This window comes from Ranitomeya variabilis, chromosome 8 (genome assembly GCF_051348905.1).
Source record: "Ranitomeya variabilis isolate aRanVar5 chromosome 8, aRanVar5.hap1, whole genome shotgun sequence".
Taxonomy (NCBI): Eukaryota; Metazoa; Chordata; class Amphibia; order Anura; family Dendrobatidae; genus Ranitomeya; species Ranitomeya variabilis.
Window position 1 is genome coordinate 8,997,148 of NC_135239.1, and position 22,232 is coordinate 9,019,379.

Sequence of the window (22,232 nt, forward strand, 5' to 3'; positions counted from 1 at the left end):
AGAACTATCCATCTTTGACAAAGTAGGGAAACGCACCTAATCTCCCGCTCCTATTATACGTATCTGTACATTTACACATTTTTCAGGGAAGATTAGTATAGAGCGTTTCCTTCTGACATTTCAAGTTCAAATCTACGGCTGGAAGAAGTCATCGCTCTCCGCAGAGTGTCACGGAACAAAGCAAATAGTTTCTCCCTGAGCCGCCTCGTAATAAGTAAGGTCGACTTTAGACCTCTAAAGTCAATTGTGCAAAGCGGAAAAAAAAATATTAATAATTATGATTTAAAAGTGTTCCCTGTTCTAAAACTGAGACATGCAATTTGGTAAAATACACTCAGTTTGTATTTGACAAAGAAGTCAGTGACTTTATCGATTTATCCTGTTCTGATTGAAGTCTGTGGCTTTTTCCTCTTAATGACCACCAATATGCCTCTTTATGGTGGCTAGTCTACCCATGGGTCTCTGGAGTAACTGCTGCCTGGGTGCTGTCCTGAAGTCAGCGATCTACACTCCACCGACAGCCAACTGTCTACTACTAGCCGTTATCAGAGACATTTCCAATCCCTGGTGTTTAATCCTTTGATTACTGCAATTTACCCCTCCATTGGGTCACCAGACTGTGACTATTCTCCTTGGTTCCATCTTTAAGTCCTATCGGCAGCCTGACAGCCATGAGGTTTCTTCAGAGCGTGACTGTGATACAGTTGCCTGTTGAGGTGGATTCTCAAAGCCATACGTCAAGATGAGCAGCTATTGATACAGCGGAAAAGGATAGTAGGTGGATCAGCAAGGACCAGGACAACAAGGTACGCAAGACAGCAGGTGGGGAAGCGACGTTGGAAGCAATAGATGCTGCTGGATGGCAAAACTTACAGCAGGGATATGGTTAACCACAGGAATAACTGAGATATATATGCAGTCAGGATCTTTTAGCAGGGGTACAGATGGACGGATGAACACATGGGCAGATGAATGGAGGAATGGATGGATAGATAAATATATGGATAGATGAATGGATGCATGAGTTGACGGATGGATAGATGATGGATGGACAAATTGATAGATGGATGTATGGATAAATGGATGGTAAACTGGTATGTTAATGGTTCAACGGTTGGATAGAAAGATGGCTGGTTAGACAGATGGTGAGACAGATGGAAAGAAGGATAGACAAATGGGTAGATGGACAGATAGATGGCTGGATAAAAGAATGAGAAAGATAGATGAAAGGATAGATATATTGATGGATGGATGGACTGATATTTGAATGGACAGACAGATGTACAGATTGATGAATGAATGGATAGATGAATGACTGGTTTATGAACGGACAAAGCAATGAATGAACCGATGGATAGAAATGTAGATGAATAGATGGATGGAAAGAGGGATGGATGGAAGGATGAATAGGCGGACAGATGGATCGATAAACAGATGGACGAGTAATGAAACCTAGTAATAAAACCTTAGTAAAATCATACAGTATGAAGAACGTTCTTTTCCTCCCGGGGAGCAGATTCTCAGAACACTTTAGGGAGACTCTTATTTGATAGGGAAAACATAACACTTTCAGCACATATTAGAAAGTCCACATCGTGGCGTTAAGTGCACGGCACAGCTTGATGGTTCACAGAACGCCAGAAATAAATTATTTAACATTTACAGATTCAAATGCATTTTACAAATGTTAAAACCCAGAATTATTCCAATAAAAACATCCATTTAGTGATTGCAGCGCTCCCGCTCCATGAAGAGCGCTCGGCAGTGTCAGCCGTGCCAGATTTATGAACAAAGACCACTTGGACCATCTCCATCACTGCAGCCTCAGAGGGGTCATCGAGATCGTCAGAGAAAGCCCACCTACCAACCAAAATGTATTTGCGAGAGCCGAAATAATCCTTCCCTGTGGACTTGTTTGAAGAGGAGCCAGATGAAGGTGCCGGAGCGGCAAAACTTTCTGAAAAACACAAGCAGCGTATTTACCGACTGGTGGTTATTCATGACCTGACGCCTTCAGAACAGTTTCAGGGTTTTATGAGAATTAGCATGAAAAAAAGTTTCTGTCCCCCTCCACATTAACTTATCATTTCCTTTTTATACCATAGAATAACATTTATAGTACACGTTATAGGAATTTTCCACATTTGGAAGTCAGAACCCAATGCTGAAACCAAGATAACGGCGCTACGAGGACGTGGCTCAGCCCCTACTGTAGGCGCGGTCTTATGCTGATCGCTTTTGCAGGACGTTTCTTCTCCAGTCTTCACCCTTCTAGGCTGACATTCAGGATTCCTGATTTAGGACATGATGCTGTAGCGTGCTGCTTCTGAAAACTCAAGTCTGAGCCTCAGCTGCTGCAGATCTTCTTATTGAAAAGGATGAGTACATTTCAAATCAGTGAATGGTGGACAGGAAGCTCCCCTTTGTTCCTCAAAAAAGGGTTTCTGCAGGAGCTGTGCTGTGTATTGCTACCACATGTTGAAGCCCTGGGTTACACCTGCACCGCGTGTGCAGGCGCTCAGAACCATTCATCTACATTAGCTGTAATACCAGATACAACCTGACGCCAGAAGTGGCGCTGTTTCTGGATAAAAAAAGCAGACTAATTAAAGTGATTTCCAGCCCAGTACACAGACGTAATGTTAAATACCTACAGAGCGCGCGTGCCTGACGAGAGGACCATGTGTAGTCGCACTATTCCTTATACCCGGGTGAGCCGAGCTGTGATGATGTTTTATTGGCAATGGCTTCTGCCTCCTGTGGATCTGAGCTGAGCGCTTGTAGGATCAGACAGACACCATATTATTACTATGACAGCAACATCACTGACACTTTTTTCATATTCCCGGAGACGCAGCCGAGTTTTACATTCCCGTGACACAAATTGCCCTTTTTAAATAAATTCAAGATTAGTTTATATTTTGGATACAAAATAACAGTGATGTGTTTAGATAAACGTCCACTCAACAGCCCGGGGTCACCTCGGCCAGCGTTCCCCTAATTCTGTGTCACCCAGTAACAGATGGGTCCACTCTTACTTTACCGCAAATTGTTAACAATTCCAAGTTCTCATAAATCAATGCGAATTCAACATTATGGCAACATTCTAAATCCTCGACAAACCACAATTCCAATCGCAGCCATTGGGTGGCACACAGCATAAACATCTCCAGACAGAGTGTCACAAAATTACATTAATTTTTTTTTGTTTATAGTTGTTCGAGCCACTCATTTCTGGATATTATGTTTATGACTGACATCATGTTAATTATATGGTCACGGATGGCACATTAACACATGCAGCAAACGTTAAGTGAGAAACGTGGCATGCTAGAGCGGCATAACTGGGGGCCTTCAAAATCTGCGTAACTCGCCCACTCATTCACTTTGTATTGTAGCGACCTCTTACTTGTAAAATGCATAAGAACACTGCGGGAAAGTAACGTTTTGCCACAAAAAGGTTCCAAAATTGATTTCTAAGAAATTAGCAATCTAGCAATGGAAGAGCTTTGACCGTATTTGTTTGCTCCAGCTCCTGAGTACAGTGGTCATAAGGGAGAATGAATGAGAAAGATAGATGAAAAGATGGATATATTGATGGATGGACAGATGATGGATGGATGGACACATTCAATTTACATCACATCGATTTGCTTATCTCTAATAATGAATATTATTTACTTTTAAAGCTTGTTGATACAAATACTTGATTTTTCTAAAGATAATACATTTTACGATGTGCAGAACCCGTCTCTGGTGAAGCCAATGATCCAAGAGGCCAGCGACGTCTCACCGGCTTGATAAAGGCGTCCTGTGGGGGTTGACAAGTTGTTATTGATAGATACATTTTTTTTTATTTTGCATTTGATCACCACAGTTTTCTTCATTTATTTTAACATCTCAGGATACGGCATAACAAACACGTCCAACCATAACGATCGGCAACAGTCGGAGAAGGGTTTTTCTGTCGGAATTATGAGAGTTCGATCGATATTGTTATTTGGAGACTTTTGTAAATTTGCAACACGAGCTTCATGTGTTAGACGGAGGTTGACTGCTATTTTGGAAGATGAATCTATAAATGCTTCTCAGAAGTGCTTAGCTCTCATTTGTCAAGTATTCTTAAACTAGTAAACTGGAGACACTTGGGAAATGTCACTTGTGTTTATGGATGTTCCCAAACCGTAGATTTTCTTAGATGAAAAGGTTAATTGGGGACATTTTGCCATCTCGCAAAACAAAAGCTTAACGATGTAGCTGTAATCATGAAATGGTCCAGAATGACTGAGGATCAATACAAATTATCCTTGAAGTGTGTTGTTTTCAGAGTTAATTGTAGGTAAAGTTATCATGCACCTCATAGGGAAAAGGTTATTTAAAAGCAAGAGCGGGCAGACACCGGAGTCAGTCTGCGGAAACAAAATCTGCCATTTTTTAAAAGTGCATCATCTGAAACTCAAGAAAATATGAAGGTAAATTGCAGACTTTTATCTTGTGTACTTATCTTTCTATAAATCTCATTAAGTATGCAAATTTCTCACAATATTAATCTGAGTCATTATCATGACAAAGTAGCAAAACACCGAACAGACTGCAATTCACCTCACCTCACCTGCATTCAATCCTCACCTCACAAGTCCCCGATTGTCTGATCTTCATGATCTTTTCACCTTTTCCTATCATCGGTATCCACTTTAGTCTCTTCATGTGGCTCAACTAGGCCTCTACAGATAATACTGTGCGCCGTGCCGTCATTAGGGCTACATGCGTCGTAGAATCATGACTTCATGATGTGTCCAGTGATGGAACGGCACGCAGTGATATCAGAGGTATAGTTGGCACCAGAAGCCATTGCCTGTAGTGAAAAGAATGTAGACAGAAGAAGGGGAAAAGAAGAGGCGTGGAGGACCAGATGGTGGGCTGCGGAACCGGCAGGACAGGTGAGTAGTGAGGTGAGGATTATTATTATTTTTTAACCTTTTGACTTTTAAAGTTCAGCAGAATATTGGCCACAGCTGCCGCTATCTTTCTGAATTCGCAAGTTTGACCCCTGATGAAGCAACAGTGAAACGCGCGTCGGTTATGTGGTGGCTGAGCCCTCTGTTACTGAACACTTATTTCCATTACTAGTGACTCTCATTGTGGGTTGACTATTTATTGGCATTTTTGTACAAACACTTTTGTCTGTGTTTTTGAATATGTACCATGGATTATTTATATATACTGCTCATATTATATAGAACATAGTTCTCTGTCATGTGACAAAAGACTGACTGGCACTTCCAAGCTAGTGTGATACTAGGAGCAGCCATGTCCATATACAATAAACCAAAAAAGTTTCAATCTGAAGTACTAAAGCATGTCAATCATGAAATATATGACATATGAATAGCAATTGTCACAGTTGCACCCCTCAGTGTTTCTGGGATGCAGTTACTGACAACTTGGCCATCCAACCTGGTACAGGGGCATACTGAGCTGTCAGTGTGTTGATTGATAGCTCGACTATCCAATCTGTGACTGGGAGGCGTCTGCTGTCTCCAAGTGTTCACAATCCCAGGTAATTGCCATGCTACATAACTGAGCTGCTTCTCCCAGACCTCTGCCAGACATTCATTCATCTAGTAGGTTTGTGCTCCCTGTGCGTTGGGTTCTGTATGTTTGATCATTTGCTGCCTGACCTTGGACTTCGTTCTGACCATCCGCCTGTTTAACCCCTTCTGCTCTGATCCATTATCCTCCTGTTATTCTGACCTCGGAACGTTACCTGACTACGCTTTTGTTTCTTTCTTCTGTTTATGAAGTACTCTCCTGGCTTCTGACCTTGGACTCCTTGACTATTCTGACTCATGGCTTGGCCGTGAGTAGTGACTAGCGTCACACAAATACTACTTCTGGATAATAGGAAAAAACTGAGATGCTTAGCACATAATTTGGCCAATTCATGCATTCCCAGCGGCCAACGACAAGGTGGTCTCAGATCTGCTGGGTCCTATGTGTCTAGTGTTAATACCTTCAGTCTAAGGGTACCGTCACACAGTGAAATTTTCATCGCTACGACGGCACGATTCGTGACGTTCTAGCGATATCGTTACGATATCGCTGTGTCTGACACGCTACTGCGATCAGACATCACGCTGAGAATCGTACGTCGTAGCAGATCGTTTGGAACTTTCTTTCTTCGCTTGATCACCCGCTGACATCGCTGGATCGTTGTGTGTGACAGCGAGCCAGTGATGCGTTCGCTTGTAACCAGGGTAAACATTGGGTAACTAAGCGCAGGACCACGCTTAGTAACCCGATGTTTACCCTGGTTACCAGCGTAAACGTAAAAAAAACAAACAGTACATACTTACATTCCGGTGTCTGTCCCCCGGCGTCTCAGCTTCTCTGCACTGTGAGCGCCTGCCGGCCGGAAAGCGAGAACAGCGGTGACGTCACCGCTCTGCTTTCCGGCTATGGTGCTTACACAGTGCAGAGAAGCACAGCGCCGGGGACAGACACCGGAATGTAAGTATGTACTGTTTGTTTTTTTTACGTTTACGCTGGTAACCAGGGTAAACATCGGGTTACTAAGCGCGGCCCTGCGCTTAGTAACCCGATGTTTACCCTGGTTACCCGGGGACTTCGGCATCGCTCCAGCTCCGTGATTGCAAAGTGTGACCGCAGTCTACGACGCTGGAGCGATAATCATACGACGCTGCGACGTCACGGATCGTGCCGTCGTAGCGATGAAAATGGCACTGTGTGACGGTACCCTAAGAGAAGTATTCACACTAGACTTTGTAGGTTCCCAGCTTTTCTAAGACCCCCTTATCGTTGGCTGCTGGGCATGCATGAATTGGCCAAATGATGTGCTAAACATCTAATTTTTTTCCTATTATCCAGAAGCAGTATTGCTTTTCATATTTCACATCTTTCATATTGACATGCTTTAGAACTACAGAGTGCAACTTTTTTTGTTTTTAGTTCTCTGTCATCTGTGCCAATTACCTTGGGGTTCCCGCTGTGGCTCAACCACCAATTTTAACCTTTGTTTGTATCAATGGAATTATTGGTATTTAAGTGTTTTTAATATTTATGTTTCAATAAATGTTATTAATTTTTTAGATAGCATGGATTATTACACTTTGGCAGTTACACGTTTTCTTTTTTCGGAAATATCAATTTGCATGTTGCAAAAAAATTGTATTCTGGAGAAAACACTGTTAAGTTTACGGAGAATACAATTCCTCTCAAATAAATTATCTGATCTCTAATATTGAGTTATGCTGAACCAGGAGGAATAATTCCTACTGCAACTGCCAAGATTTGAGATGTCTCTGATCCTGGCAGGCTAAACCCCTAGATGATGTCTTCATAAGCACCTGTAGATTCGAAGGTGTTTGACAGAAGGAGGTTGCGCTACTAGAAGAAAACGATGGGGCAGATGGGCATTGCCATGGCGAACAGAGCCTATGGCCTCATGTGCTGCCCGTCAATGTATCAATCTACACTATAGAATTCCATGTATTTGAAAGACAACACAAGCAATTAGACTTAGAGAATATTGCTGCAGATCTTCTAGGGAAAGAAATGTAAAATTATGCTAAAGAGAGCTTAAAAAAGGAATTTCACTTCAAAACAATCAATAAATAAATAAACCAAAGATTTCCATTATTTTTATTAATGATTCATCATAAAATTAAACATACTCGGCAAGACGAAGGCCTCTCCAAGTCTCATAGACCCAGTGATTCATAATGAGAAACCTACTGCCTGGAGCTTTGCCGCTATCATCTATGACATCTGCACCTTGGAAGATGGTCCCGTCTGCTGGGTGGTAGCCTTTCCCAAAGATCTCTCTTTGGAGACATCTGGAGGTCGGACAAGGATAAGAAGGAAACGGGAACAAAGTTAAAAAAAATTGCACCATAAAATGTTGTTTTGCATTGAGCTGTCCAGACGTTTGTTTTATTTCCCTGGAAGACGACGCGAGTCCCTCGTGCCAATTTTATTTAGTAGCAATGGAAATACAATGAAGGTAAAAAGTCACTTCCAAAATCCTGACCTAAAATAACAGCATTTCAAAGGGGGGAATCCCAGAAGATGTTCCTGGCTGGGAATTATTTGCTTACTGCATAAATCTGCTATGTTTAGCCAATAAAATAAAAACTGTGTATTCATAAAATGTACGAGGGGAAAAGAAAGGAGCTGACGAAGTGAAATGGCACACAATGTGCAGCTCGCTGTACAATGCAATCAAAAGCCTTGTTTCTGCTCCTCTAAAATATAATAATTGGTTGCCATTTCAAATAAAATGTCTACTTGAGTAAATTAATTGAGCAACATAATATCCCAATTTACCCTTTGATGATATCCAAAATGCCATCAGATTGCTGAAGAATAAGAACAATCTAGTGACTCCGGGAAGAATGAGGCGTTTGATGGCAGGAATTTGCATTACAATATAGCACTTATCAGAACCGCCGCCGATGGTAACCAATCAAATGTGACAGCTGGAAGGACGTTTTATGCTGAAAGAGATTTTTCAATAGTTAAAACCGCACTTTTATTGATAAATGTTACAAACTAACAATTTTAAGAGATTATTGAAAGTAAACAAACATTCATTTCTCTGTACAGTTATAAGGGTGACATATCTAAATGTTCTCCATTCCTACCTGTTCTGTGCACACTTTCCAGTCTATCCACAGATACTAGTGCAATAATATAACACAGAGTCATAGGTTCACCCTGAAAAAGGGCCTCTGAGCTACCAAAACAGCCCAAGCTTTAGATTATTGCTTCCCTTTTTCTCTAGTACTTTGCCTGGATTTTAGTCTCATCATAGGTGAAGAGCAGCTGATGTCATGTTCTATCATATTTCATAAGTCACAATGACTATTGAGGAAAAATAGACCAAAGTGGAAAAAAAGTAGTCTACCTGATGATATAGGGAATTTGTAACTGATGTCTGGTCAGGACAGAGGGTTGTGCACCATGAAAAGTAAACTATTTCTGATGGGCTGGTGTGGAGACACAGGGATCAACCCACCGTTCGAATGCCCGCTCACCTTTTACCATGGGCGAAATACTTCTCAGACAACACAGGGTGAGGGTAAAACAGTGTGACAATACTTTATTGAACCACAAAACAGGCAAATAACACATAGAACCGTCCTACCAAAATACCCAAGATGGAGCAAATTACAGAGCCTTACCCTTCTGCTGACTCACAGGGATAAGAGCAGCTGTGACTTCAAAGCTTCCAAGGCCGACTACCCCAACCGTGGAACACACAAAGAGGAGGTAATGACAAGCTTAGGAAGATGACAGTCCAGTGAGGTACAAGGCCAATTGACTGGAGGGTCACAACCTGACTTCTCCAAACATCTCCATGGAACCAGGTGACCGGTGGGCCCCATTCCTGCCTTTCACAAACTTATCCATGGGGCTCAGATGACCGGTGGGTCCAAATCTTGACTACCCCAAATGTATCCATGGTTCAGCGATGGTCAATGAAGCAGATCTATATTCTTTCAGTCGGGCTGTGGTCCCCTAAGCTGGCATCCTGTAGAATGACAAATCTTTGTCCTTCGTGATTGAGCCATGATGTCTTGGCTGCTGTCTTGTAAAGAGTCTCTGGTTCTTTGGATGTTTGGATGTATATCTGTATATGGAGGTATCTGTTACAGAAGTGCATATATCCTCTTTTTATAGTTAACAACTGTCCTTCAAACCAGCATCCAGAGGTAAAATGGAAGCATGGTGAGGAGATCAACTCGCATTGTTTAATTATTTAATCTATTTGCATAGATTTTACTCCTCTGTTTTGCAAGTCAACAAGTTAGCTGGCCTGGACAATGTGTAATCAACATATCAGCAAACATCATTATTCAATAATCCTGCATCTCTAGTCATCCAGGATAACAGCACAATATGTTACATCAAATGTCAACTTACAAATCAATATTGCAGGCTTATACAAACAAAAGTCTGGGTTTTCTAGATCCACCAGAAAGAAACACATAAATTCAAAAGTAAACATATAGATAACAGTCAATGACTCCTGGCTTAATGAAAATAGATGTCTGGTTAAAGAAGATAAAACGCTGTGTCGTCACAACTGGCTATGTTACATTTTTGCATTTTTTGCATAGTCAATCCAAAGTTCTTAGGGCCTCAATGAGTCTTTGATGTATGGTAAGATATTTCTGTTTGGTAGGAGGGAGCTTGCTGCATCAGGAACCTTCCATCCCTGTATAGAATAAGAAATAAAGGCTTCATCTCCTAAGTCAGTGCTTATTAACAATATAAGGGATGATGAGGCGATAAAAGGTTCTACATAGAAAACATCTCCATAGAGCCTCTTTCCTTGTTTTGGGCCATACAACCAAAAACATACTCATTTGGATCATGAAAATCTCATTTAAAATCCACAATGATCTTCTGGCTTTTGACCCATTGTTTGCTAATGATGAGTTACTCGCAAAGAAGGAAACTTGTTAGATTCCCACCTCCAATTGAATCAGGGGTCAGCTATAGTGGAGTCTTGTTTCGCCACGAGATGCCAGGCTGCTACTTGAGAAATGTATCTGTATTATGTAAATGTATCAAAGGCAGCTATGGAGCTCACCTCGCCTGATGCTCATAAGATAGTTGGGAGAATTGAAACCGACGGATGCCAGATCTCGCTGTTACAGGGCAGCAGCTTTGGAATGGAAGAAAGAGAGGTCGGCACTTCCATCCTGCAATGTAAAATGTCAATAATCTTTTATTGATGATCCATTAAATAAGAAGTAACATAAGAGGGAACTAAAACACTGACGCGTTTCTGGCATGTAGAACGCCCTTCATCATAATATGGAAGCCGAATGAAGAGACTCTCGTTATAAATTGGGTGGAATCAATCACAAGCGATTTAGAGCATGATGTGTATTCAACCAATGGAGGAAACACACCATATACAAATGATCAATTTATAACAAATCAATTTAATCAAAGTCAATATATATCGAATAAATCATTTCTAAAATTCATGCTCCGTGGATATTTTGTGTCAAGCGTTAATATCCAAAAGGTTTCACGTAGAGTGAAGCGTTTCTGCCAACTGCCCCCTCTGGTAGGACGTGCAACCCTTTCCATGCCATAAAACCTTAAATGTATCATGTCACACATGACATTGGCTTCCTGTACATTTATAAAAAAAACTTTAGATTTTAGTCAGGTTGTTCTGGTAGTGAGGCTCGGAAATAGACTGGGTGATAGGATATTACCTAGGGGTCGCCCCCTTTTCGAGACACATCTGCAACCTCTGAAATGATTTGCCTCAAAATATCATCCTGATTAACCACAAAAAAAATCCTTTGAAAAATATGTTTAATTTTGTTAAATTGCCAACTGAAAAAAGTAGTAAAGATAACAGTTGTAGAAGAAATGTCAAGTTTGGAGTATTGCACAGAAGTGTCTTCCTAGCTTTGGATTTAACCTTTTCTAAGGCAGTGTGAATTAAATGTCTCTTTTACCCTCTTTAAGGTACCCTGGTCTGCAGTATGGCACCTTGTTTGAAGAACCTGTCATCATCTGAACAGGTGCGTCTGAAACTCATAAACTCGCCTTGCGGAATAGCTAATCGTACGTTGTGAATGACTGCTAGATTGGAGAATTGAGTTTCCAGATAAAGCCTTTCTATAAAGGGAGGTGTAAACCCTGCCATCAATGTGATCCCATGAAGAAAGAATCCCATAATATGAAATAACAAATACGGAACAAATTTTGTGATGTTCAACATCTTTCCAAATCATACCCAAAGGAGGTCGTCCACATAACGGCCGTACCACACCAGCTGATTGGCAAAGAGTGGTTTACACTGAAAATACTTTTCTCTCACATCAGTCCAGGACATAACAAAAATTGCAAATGAAGGGGAAGATGATGTAACCTTTGGTGCTCCAACAGTTTGTAAGGACAATTTGGAATTAAACATGAAATAGTTACTGTATGTCGAATACTGTAAACTAGTGAAAATGAATTGTTTGAGTTCATTTGTGTAAGAACTGTAACTGTCTGGATGATGTTGTATGGCGTTGACAGAAAACTGGTGGGGGACAGAAGAGTATGAGTTGATCACATCACATGTGATAAACAGATAACTGGGTTTCCATTGGAATTTATTAAAAAATGTTAAGACAGATGAGCTATCTTTTAGTTATCCTGGGATTCTGGCAAATAATGGTTGTAAATGTTCATCTAACCATTTTTTGAGCCCCCCAATCACTGAAACGATGGGTCGTAGTAGAGGGGGGTGGGACATTTTTAAGTGTTTTGGATAAACTATGGAAAATGGGGAAGGGCTTTTAATGTACTATTTTTTAATTCCCCCTTGTGTTCCTTCGTTTTTATTGGATCATCAATAAAGGATTATTGACATTTTCTAATACCGGATGGAAGTGCCGACCTCTCCTTCTTCCGTTTATATGTAAATGTATCATTACCAAATCCAAGGACACCAATACCGGGGGTCATAAGAAGAAGCCGGAAAAAGGATTTCAGTGAAAAACAATCACTTTTTTTGGAATTTTTTGAAAGGTAATTTCAGGCTTCGATGCATTTAGACAACGTGGGCAGAAATAAAAGTTCTTCTACAGACATTTCCTTTTTCTGAAAACTTGTTGTTGCTGCACTTTTCCTAATTTGTAGGTCTTTCACTGGTTCCAAATTTATTAATAATTACTTTTGTTGTTTTACTCAGAGAAACCGACTCCCAGCTGAGAAAAAATATTTATCTGTAGAAATGATAAAAAGAATCGAGTGTGGCTTGAAGAATATGTGCTAATAGAGCCGTGTGGAAGAGCGTTAGTGTTTTGTTCGCATTTATTAGCTAAATCCTCCCACACTTTCCATAATTCTAGACTTTCTGGCGTTCCCACTGTGCCACTTTTATAAATTATTGAATATCTCTTCTCCAGACAATCACACCCCACCCACATAATGAAAATCTTTTGATTTCTGGAAAATTTTATGAGGTATAAATATGCTAAAGAGCAGCAGTGCACCTTCAAAGTCTCAGCTCTCAATCGCTAGAAAATACCTTCCCTTCACGACGCATAAAAAAGGGAATCTGGAAGAAACCTAATCATTCATAAAAGTAGATATCCTACAGTTCTATGGTCTGTATAACAAGGAGATTATCTGTCATGACGATAGCTTTACTGTTTCTTTTATGAATAAAGTAAAAAAAAAGTATCAAAGCCTGAATCTCATTCAAGTCCATGTAAATCTGTCAGGGAAACGTGTGAGATCTTAGTGACGATTCATTGTAACTGACACTTGCTACATTTTTTTCATGTGGCCCGCAGCTTCTGAAGCTACATACAGTATATAATAAAAGTATATGTTTGATTTTGTATGTGGCATAAAAGCAAAGCCGTGAATAGATAGAAAAATGAAATGTACCAAAACAGGATAATAACATTTTACCCTATTGTGCGCTTTCCCCAAAATTTGAAGTTGTCATTCTTTTTTTTTTTTAATTTTATTTTTATGGAACTATCTGCATTAAATTGTTGACATTTCCATTAACCTCTGGAGCAGTCACAGTAACTTGAAACTTCCTAGTTCAGTGGCTATTTTTTCTCCTTTGCTGTATATACTGGGAGAGGATAAGCAGAGTCATCTCATGATACATGAAGTGTAAGATCATCAAAGCTCATTTGTTCTGCTGGGAATTTAGACTAGGCAACATAGCAAGATTATATACACATAATGCTTTGTAGGCAAAGTATAATACGAAAATATATTATATACATATATATCATAAAAAGAAGTCCTGTTTAAATAGAACATTTAAATGAACCAGCATGATGTTTTAGGAAAGTGATCGAAATTTGTACAAATAAGGTTCCAACACCACAGCTTTGAGTTCTGTTAATATGAATATATATGATATATTGTCATAAGAAAATTATCCATTTGTTAACACAAATTTGTAACTTTTAATTGTTTTTTGTGTAACTATTTATATCAAAATATTTTTTTTCAGCTTTGCTGTATAGACTGGGAAAGAATGAGCAGAGTCATCTCAATATGCATAAAAGATAGGAAAGATCACAACAGCTCTCTTGTATTTCTGGGGGTATTGATAAGGAAAGATAGCAAAATTATACATGTACAGTTAGGTCCATATATATTTGGACAGAGACAACATTTTTCTTATTTTGGTTATAGACATTACCACAATGAATTTTAAACAAAACAATTCAGATGCAGTTGAAGTTCAGACTTTCAGCTTTCATTTGAGGGAATCCACATTAACATTGGATGAAGGGTTTAGGAGTTTCAGCTCCTTAACATGTGCCACTCTGTTTTTAAAGGGACCAAAAGTAATTGGACAGATTCAATAATTTTAAATAAAATGTTCATTTTTAATACTTGGTTGAAAACCCTTTGTTGGCAATGACTGCCTGAAGTCTTGAACTCATGGACATCACCAGACGCTGTGTTTCCTCCTTTTTGATGCTCGGCCTTCACTGCGGTGGTTTTCAGTTGCTGGTTGTTTGTGGCCTTTCTGTCTGAAGTTTAGTCTTTAACAAGTGAAATGCTGCTCAATTGGGTTGAGATCAGGTGAGTGACTTGGCCATTCAAGAATATTCCACTTCTTTGCTTTAATAAACTCCTGGGTTGCTTTGGCTTTATGTTTTTGGGTCATTGTCCATCTGTAGTATGAAACGACGACCAATCAGTTTGGCTGCATTTGGATCTGAGCACACAGTATGGCGGCTCTGAAGACCTCAGAATTCATTCCTGTGTCACATCATCAATAAACACTAGTGACCCAGTGCCACTGGCAGCCATGCATGCCCAAGCCATCACACTGCCTCCGCTGTGTTTTACAGATGATGTGGTATGCTTTGGATCATGAGCTGTACCACGCCTTCCCCATACTTCTCTCTTTCCATCATTCTGGTAGAGGTTGATCTTGGTTTCATCTGTTCACAGAATGTTCTTCCAGACCTGTGCCGGCTTTTTAGATGTTTTTTAGCCTTTTTCTTCTTGATGCTTATGAGTGGCTGCACCGTGCAGTGAACCCTCTGTAGTTACTTTCATGCAGTCTTCTCTTTATGGTAGATTTGGATATTGATACTCCGACCTCCTGGAGAGTGTTGGTCACTTGGTTGGCTGTTGTGAAGGGGTTTCTCTTCACCATGGAGATTATTCTGCGATCATCCACCACTGTTGTCTTCCGTGGGCGCCCAGGTCTTTTTGCATTGATGAGTTCACCAGTGCTTTCTTTCTTTCTCAGGATGGACCAAACTGTAGATTTTGCCACTCCTAATATTGTAGCAATTTCTCAGATGGGTTTTTTCTCTGTTTTCACAGCTTAAGAATGTCTTGTTTCACCTTCATGGAGAGCACTTTTGACCGCATGTTTACTTCATAGGAAAACCTTCCAAATGCAAGCACCACACCTCAAATCAACTCCAGGCCTTTTATCTGCTTAATTGAGAATGACATAACGAAGGGATTACCCACACCTGTCCATGAAATAGCCTTGGAGTTATTTGTCCAATTACTTTTGGTCCCTTTAAAAGCAGGGTGGCACATGTTAAGGAGCTGAACCTCCTAAACCCTTCATCCAATTTTAATGTGGATACCCTCAAATGAAAGCTGAAAGTCTGAACTTCAACTGCATCTGAATTGTTTTGTTTAAAATTCATTGTGGTAATGTCTATAACCAAAATTAGAAAAATGTTGTCTCTGTCCAAATATATATGGACCTAACTGTAAAAGGCTTTGTATACAGCTCCAAGGTCACTGCATGGTCTCTGTGGCTCTACGTTCCAGGTCTATGACATTACTCAGCCAATGTAGTCCCATTAATTGGAGTCTCCCTAAAGCAAATAAACCCTACGGTATATTTAGATAGGAAAAGACTGGAGAGCAAGGAGTAATGAGTGATCATAACACATTGTAATTGATGATTGACAATAAGACAGCTACTAGTAAAAAAGTACAAAGTGTATGTACAATGAAACGATGAATATGGGGGGGAAAGTATTAGCCAAGTGGAATCGAGAATACATGCTGTAATACGCACACAAAACAAAATGCCTCTTACCAAGTGAATGGAGAAGAACTCAGGCTGTCGAGAGGCCGGTAGGGAACCCCATTTTGCTTTGTGTGTTTTGTGCGCGTATTACAGCTTGTACTATCAGTTCCACTTGGCTTATACTTTCCACATTCACACATATGCTGCCTCTTGTATATTTATTGTGCACACTCTTATGCAATCTATGGAATACTTGTCACCCATGTGATGGACAGACCTCTGGCTGATACAGTCTCTGGCTATCTTTGCTTCATTGTATATACGCTTTTGTACTTTTTTACTACTAGCTGTCTTATTGTCAATCATGAATTAAAATTTGCTATGATCACTCATTACTGCTTGTTCTCCAGTCTTTTCATCTCCATGCATGGAGTGAATATTTTTGGGTGGTGGCTCTACTTGCCCCCTTGGATGGTGCTGCGTCCCCCATACTCAATGCCTTCGGGTTTTGTTTTACTCTCTGTATACTAGATAGCAGGAAAAGAAAACGGGTGACTCTCCAAAACAGAAGGGAAGGCTTATGTATTTAAAAATATATGTAGGTACATTCGGTTAGGGCATTCCCTATGAAAGGTTTTTGAAACATTTTAAAAAACTTCATAGCGCTAAAAACATTCTATCACCAGCCAAACTGATTGTAGCAAACGCATTGTTGTCATGGTGATGTGATTATGAGCGATGGAGGATGATGGAATCATCAGGGCGGGGATGTGAAAATAAGTCACAAATGTTTTCATCACTATAACTTCTCCATTTTTCAAAATAATGGAAGCCCCTTTAAAGAGAATATTTGGAATCTGGAGCTTTTTTACAGGATAGTCCACAACTGGGAGAAAGTTTGGGTTTCATCCCGTGGTCTTGTAAAGGGTATGAGATTATCGATTATTAGTGGACAATAAAAACTCATTTACACATTTCTTAATATTTTAACTTATTACATTTTGCTTCAGACTGATTTTTATCTAACCAAGGAAAGTTTCCAAGTGGCTGTTTTGGATTTGGAATCATTTCCTCCAAGGGAAAAACTTTGGGACTCTCCTAGTGGTAGCAAAAGTCATATGTATCAGGTATCACACGGCCCCATCAATGGGGCACCTTACGGGGTACGGCCGGTCACCCCCAGAAACCTTTCTTTGCAATGACTTTAGGTCATGTTGTGATTAAATTTTACTGGAGAACGGACAGAATAATCACCGAGACCCAGTCATACGCTAAAAACACAATGCAAAACAGGGAGGAGAGGCAAAAATATAACTGCGCCCATCTTGGTGTAGAGTTTGCCACCTTGACAAAAGGACCTAGCGTATTGTTCTCCTGGACCAACATCAATGGTAATGAGACCAACCAGAGCTGGGTCCTCTGCCCTCTGTCCACCACAGTAGTGGAGGGTCTAACTCTGTGATAAATTACATTGTTGCACAACGTAAACGATCTGATTAGTGATGACAACACCCTGGAATATATGAAATGCTCCGCGATATTAGTGTCCACAGCACTTTACAGCCAGATAACCGCCAGACAAAGACTTCTCTCCGGCAAACACAGGGTAATAAATCTGAATCAGTCCCTCCGGTTAATCACCAAGTAGCATAAGTCTCTTTACACAATATTTATCCCGTCATCAGGAGAAGATTACAGCACTGAACTAGTCTTGTAGAAGTAAACTCAACCATATGTTCTGTGTGAGTCAGTCTGGAAAATTATCCAAAAACATGAAAGTAATTAGTGGCGCTCTCTTCTTATTCCCAGGCCAATCGATGACTTGTTCAAGGCGTCTGCTCCTCTAACGACACCTCCCTGCCCAGGAACAACGCTGCAGTAGATAGCATCTCTCCTAATCTATAGGGCTGATGACAGGGAGAAATATAACGTTGGCCTGTTGTCAAACCATTGCTGGATGTTATATGGAGTAAATCACAGGAGCAACCGGATTCCTCACCAGTTACAATAGTAATGGACGCAGGATGTGGCAGGCCCATGATGACGGCGAAGGACGTGAAGGTGCAAAATACTGATGACCAACCACTCACACACCCATCATCCATGGGAGGAGGGGAGCGGCTGAACATTATTACTGCTCATGGATGAGGCTTGTATAGCACACCAGTCACACACATACACGCTGAGCACCGCGCCGGCTTACAGCCTATTGGTCACACCCATACTGTTAGATCAGGCGACTGCCCGGCACTATATAAGGGCACCCTACAAGGGCAGAGCCCCCAATTATCCCACCTACAGTACTGGGCCCGGCAAAGATGAAATGAATGACGTTTTAGGTGATATTTTGCAATTTTTGGCCAAATTTTACAATTTCACATCTCGCGTCAATGGTCTTCATTGTCTTGTGAGTCTCTACACTAAAATTAAAAGCAATTCTTTGAATAAAGGCATAAATTGTCATAGTGTGAGGAGTGGTGTCATCAGTATGTTGCACCTGTGTCACCTCCGCCTTTCGCATGGGACTGCTGCATCCTATGACCTGCAGCTTTTTTCTTTGCCGTCATTGGGATTCATGTATTTTTTTGCTGTATTTTGACCACAATATCAAATAAAAACTCTTGTTTTTTTTCATATTTGTGGGATACAGGCCCATAGTGCTGATGGGGATCTTAATGTCCCTGTGAGCATCATTACATGGTGCAGGGCTGCCTTCTTGATCTAATATTGTAGCACTGTTGGACACTGCTGTGGTGCCCCAGGGTCCTGGTTGTCACAGTGACATTACTTTCCTCACGGGGAGAGTGATACTACGCTTGGAAGCGATGAAGGATATCTCTTTATCAGGTAATAAAAATGTACACAACATGTTCACACTCCAGGCCACAAGGGGGAGCTTTTGATCCTATACCTAGGTGACTCCCCTATATATATTGTGATTTGGAGGGAAAGAGAGAGAGTTCCTGTCAGAGAGAGACAGAGGAGAGTGCAGACCGACATAGAGTGTCAGGAGGTCTGAAGGGGCCCTGTAGTCCGAGGTACTACAACCCCTGGAGAAAGAGACATACAGAAGGAAATACATCATTCAGTGAGCATGCAGGAGAATGAAGCACAGGAGAGTGATATCAGGGGAGACCAGGAATGAACAAGCTGCCCCCCTCTGAAGCGCAGAAAACCAGTAGCCTGAACACCGAGGTTGTAAGGGCCTCTACGACTTACAGCAGAGACCGGCAGGACAGCTGAACTGCAAGTTACCTGTCTGCCCTAATACCCAGGAGGCACAGTAATACATAGAGCCCGGGGCATGATAGAGTCCCTGTAAAAAGGCTCTAGTCACCTGTCATAGGGGTTTTAGTCCTATCCTATATGGGGGACAGAGAAGAACTGTGAGGACCTTATCAGAAGCTATAGGCAGTAAGGGACTACAACACCGCCGCGCTAGAGGAAGGCTTTCATCTCCACCTGGTAAAGGGGAACTCTGGATTCACTTCCAAGCCGGCCGGACCCTGCCTGTCCTGTCATCTTGTACCCTGGACTGTGGTTGCCTGAAGCCTACAGTAAACCAGGTAAAGAGACTGCAAACCTGTGTCCTCGTTCTTTACTGCACCATTCACCATCTTCCATCTACACACCGGGAGCCCTGGGGACATTCTTCACCTGTGGGAAGTTACACCATCTAGCTGCCATAAAATCACCCCAGAGGACCCCTTAAAGCAGCATCGGTCCCCACTGACCGAATACCATGGGTGGCATCACAAACATAAACTTTATTCAATTTCCCTTTTACATGGGTGCCCAAGGCCACGGACTGGGTCGCCGCCACCATGACATCCCCCTGTGAACATCGGACCCGGTACTGGGTACCCCACGGCCCTGGTAGGTGACTTACTACAATGGGCTGTAATAAGCCGAACACTACAATGGGCTGTAAGCCGGACAGTACAATGGGCTGTAATAAACGGGACTGTTGTGAAATTGGATTTTGGGCTCCCCCGGTGGCCACTGGTGGAATTGAACTTGTGTGCATCATCCTCTCTGTTCACCTGTTCCCATCAGGATGTGGGAGTCGCTATTTAACCTTGCTCCTCTGTCACTTCCATGCCGGTCAACATTGTAATCAGAAGCCTTTCTGTGCATGTTCCTGCTACCAGACAACTTCCAGCTAAGTCGGACTTTTGTCCTTGTTTGTTTTTTGCATTTTGTTCCAGTTCACAGCTGCAGTTTCGTTTCTGTGTCTGGAAAGCTCTTGTGATCTGAAATTGCCACTCTGATGTTATGAGTTAATACTAGAGTCTTAAAGTAATTTCAGGATGGTGTATTGATAGGGTTTTCAGCTGACCATGAAAGTACCCTTTCTGTCTTCCTGCTATCTAGTAAGCGGACCTCGATTTTGCTAAACCTATTTTTTCGTCTAAAATTCTGCCGTTCGCTTCTGGACAGAATTCTATCACATTGCATATTCTCTGGCGTCTTCTCAGTAGACACCGCCAAATGGTGCACAGGTTTGCGCTCCCGCAGACGTCTATCGATCTGGATAGCCATTGTCATGGACTCATTCAGACCCGCAGGCACAGGGAACCCCACCATAACATCCTTAACGGCATCAGAGAGACCCTCTCTGAAATTCGCCGCCAGGGCGCACTCATTCCACTGAGTAAGCACAGACCATTTACGGAATTTTTGGCAGTATATTTCAACTTCATCTTGCCCCTGAGATAGGGACATCAAGGCTTTTTCCGCCTGAAGCTCTAAATGAGGTTCCTCATAAAGCAACCCCAAGGCCAGAAAAAAACGCATCCACATTGAGCAACGCAGGATCCCCTGGAGCCAATGCAAAAGCCCAATCTTGAGGGTCGCCCCGGAGCAAGGAAATCACAATCCTGACCTGCTGAGCAGGATCTCCAGCAGAGCGAGATTTCAGGGACAAAAACAACTTGCAATTATTTTTGAAATTTTGAAAGCAAGATCTATTCCCCGAGAAAAATTCAGGCAAAGGAATTCTAGGTTCAGATATAGGAACATGAACAACAAAATCTTGTAAATTTTGAACTTTCGTGGTGAGATTATTCAAACCTGCAGCTAAACTCTGAATATCCATTTTAAACAGGTGAACACAGAGCCATTCCAGGATTAGAAGGAGAGAGAGAGAGGAAGGCTGCAATATAGGCAGACTTGCAAGTGATTCAATTGAAAGCACACTCAGAACTGAAGGGAAAAAAAAAAAAAAAAAAATTTCAGCAGACTTCTTTTTTCTCTCCTTTCTCTGCCAATTAATTTAACCCTTTGTAGGCCGGTCAAACTGTTATGGTTCTCAATGGCAAGAGAACATAGCCCAGCATACATAGGAACTAGCTCTTGGAAGGATGGAAACTTAAACTGACCATGAACTAAACCTGCCGCACAACTAACAGTAGCCGGGTAGCGTAGCCTGCGTTTTATCCCTAGACGCCCAGCGCCGGCCGGAGGACTAACTAATCCTGGCAGAGGAAAATATAGTCCTGGCTCACCTCTAGAGAAATTTCCCCGAAAGGCAGACAGAGGCCCCCACATATATGGGCGGTGATTTAAGATGAAAATGACAAACGTAGTATGAAAATAGGTTTAGCAAAATCGAGGTCCGCTTACTAGATAGCAGGAAGACAGAAAGGGTACTTTCATGGTCAGCTGAAAACCCTATCAATACACCATCCTGAAATTACTTTAAGACTCTAGTATTAACTCATAACATCAGAGTGGCAATTTCAGATCACAAGAGCTTTCCAGACACAGAAACGAAACTGCAGCTGTGAACTGGAACAAAATGCAAAAAACAAACAAGGACAAAAGTCCGACTTAGCTGGAAGTTGTCTGGTAGCAGGAACATGCACAGAAAGGCTTCTGATTACAATGTTGACCGGCATGGAAGTGACAGAGGAGCAAGGTTAAATAGCGACTCCCAAATCCTGATGGAAACAGGTGAACAGAGAGGATGATGCACACCAGTTCAATTCCACCAGTGGCCACCGGGGGAGCCCAAAATCCAATTTCACAACACGGGACCATACAATGGACTGTAAAACGGACACTACAATGGGCTGCAATAAGTCGGACAATAAAATGGGCTGTAAGCCGGACACTATAATGGGCTGTAAGCCGGACACTACAATGGGCTGTAATAAACCGGACACTACAATGGGCTGTAATAAGCTGGACAATACAATGG

At 41.5% G+C, this 22,232-nt stretch overlaps 1 long non-coding RNA gene across 1 annotated transcript in view; it reads right to left on the reverse strand.

Moving 5' to 3' along the window:
* Window positions 1-414: 414 nt before the first annotated feature.
* The window catches only part of LOC143788870 (uncharacterized), a 31,241-nt gene continuing 9,423 nt past the window's right edge, over window positions 415-22,232 (reverse strand). Inside the window, exons 2-3 of the long non-coding RNA XR_013218739.1 lie at window positions 1,865-1,957; window positions 415-750 (exon numbers count right to left, since the gene is read on the reverse strand). This is a non-coding gene — a long non-coding RNA (uncharacterized LOC143788870). The remainder of the gene's footprint in view (window positions 751-1,864; window positions 1,958-22,232) is intronic.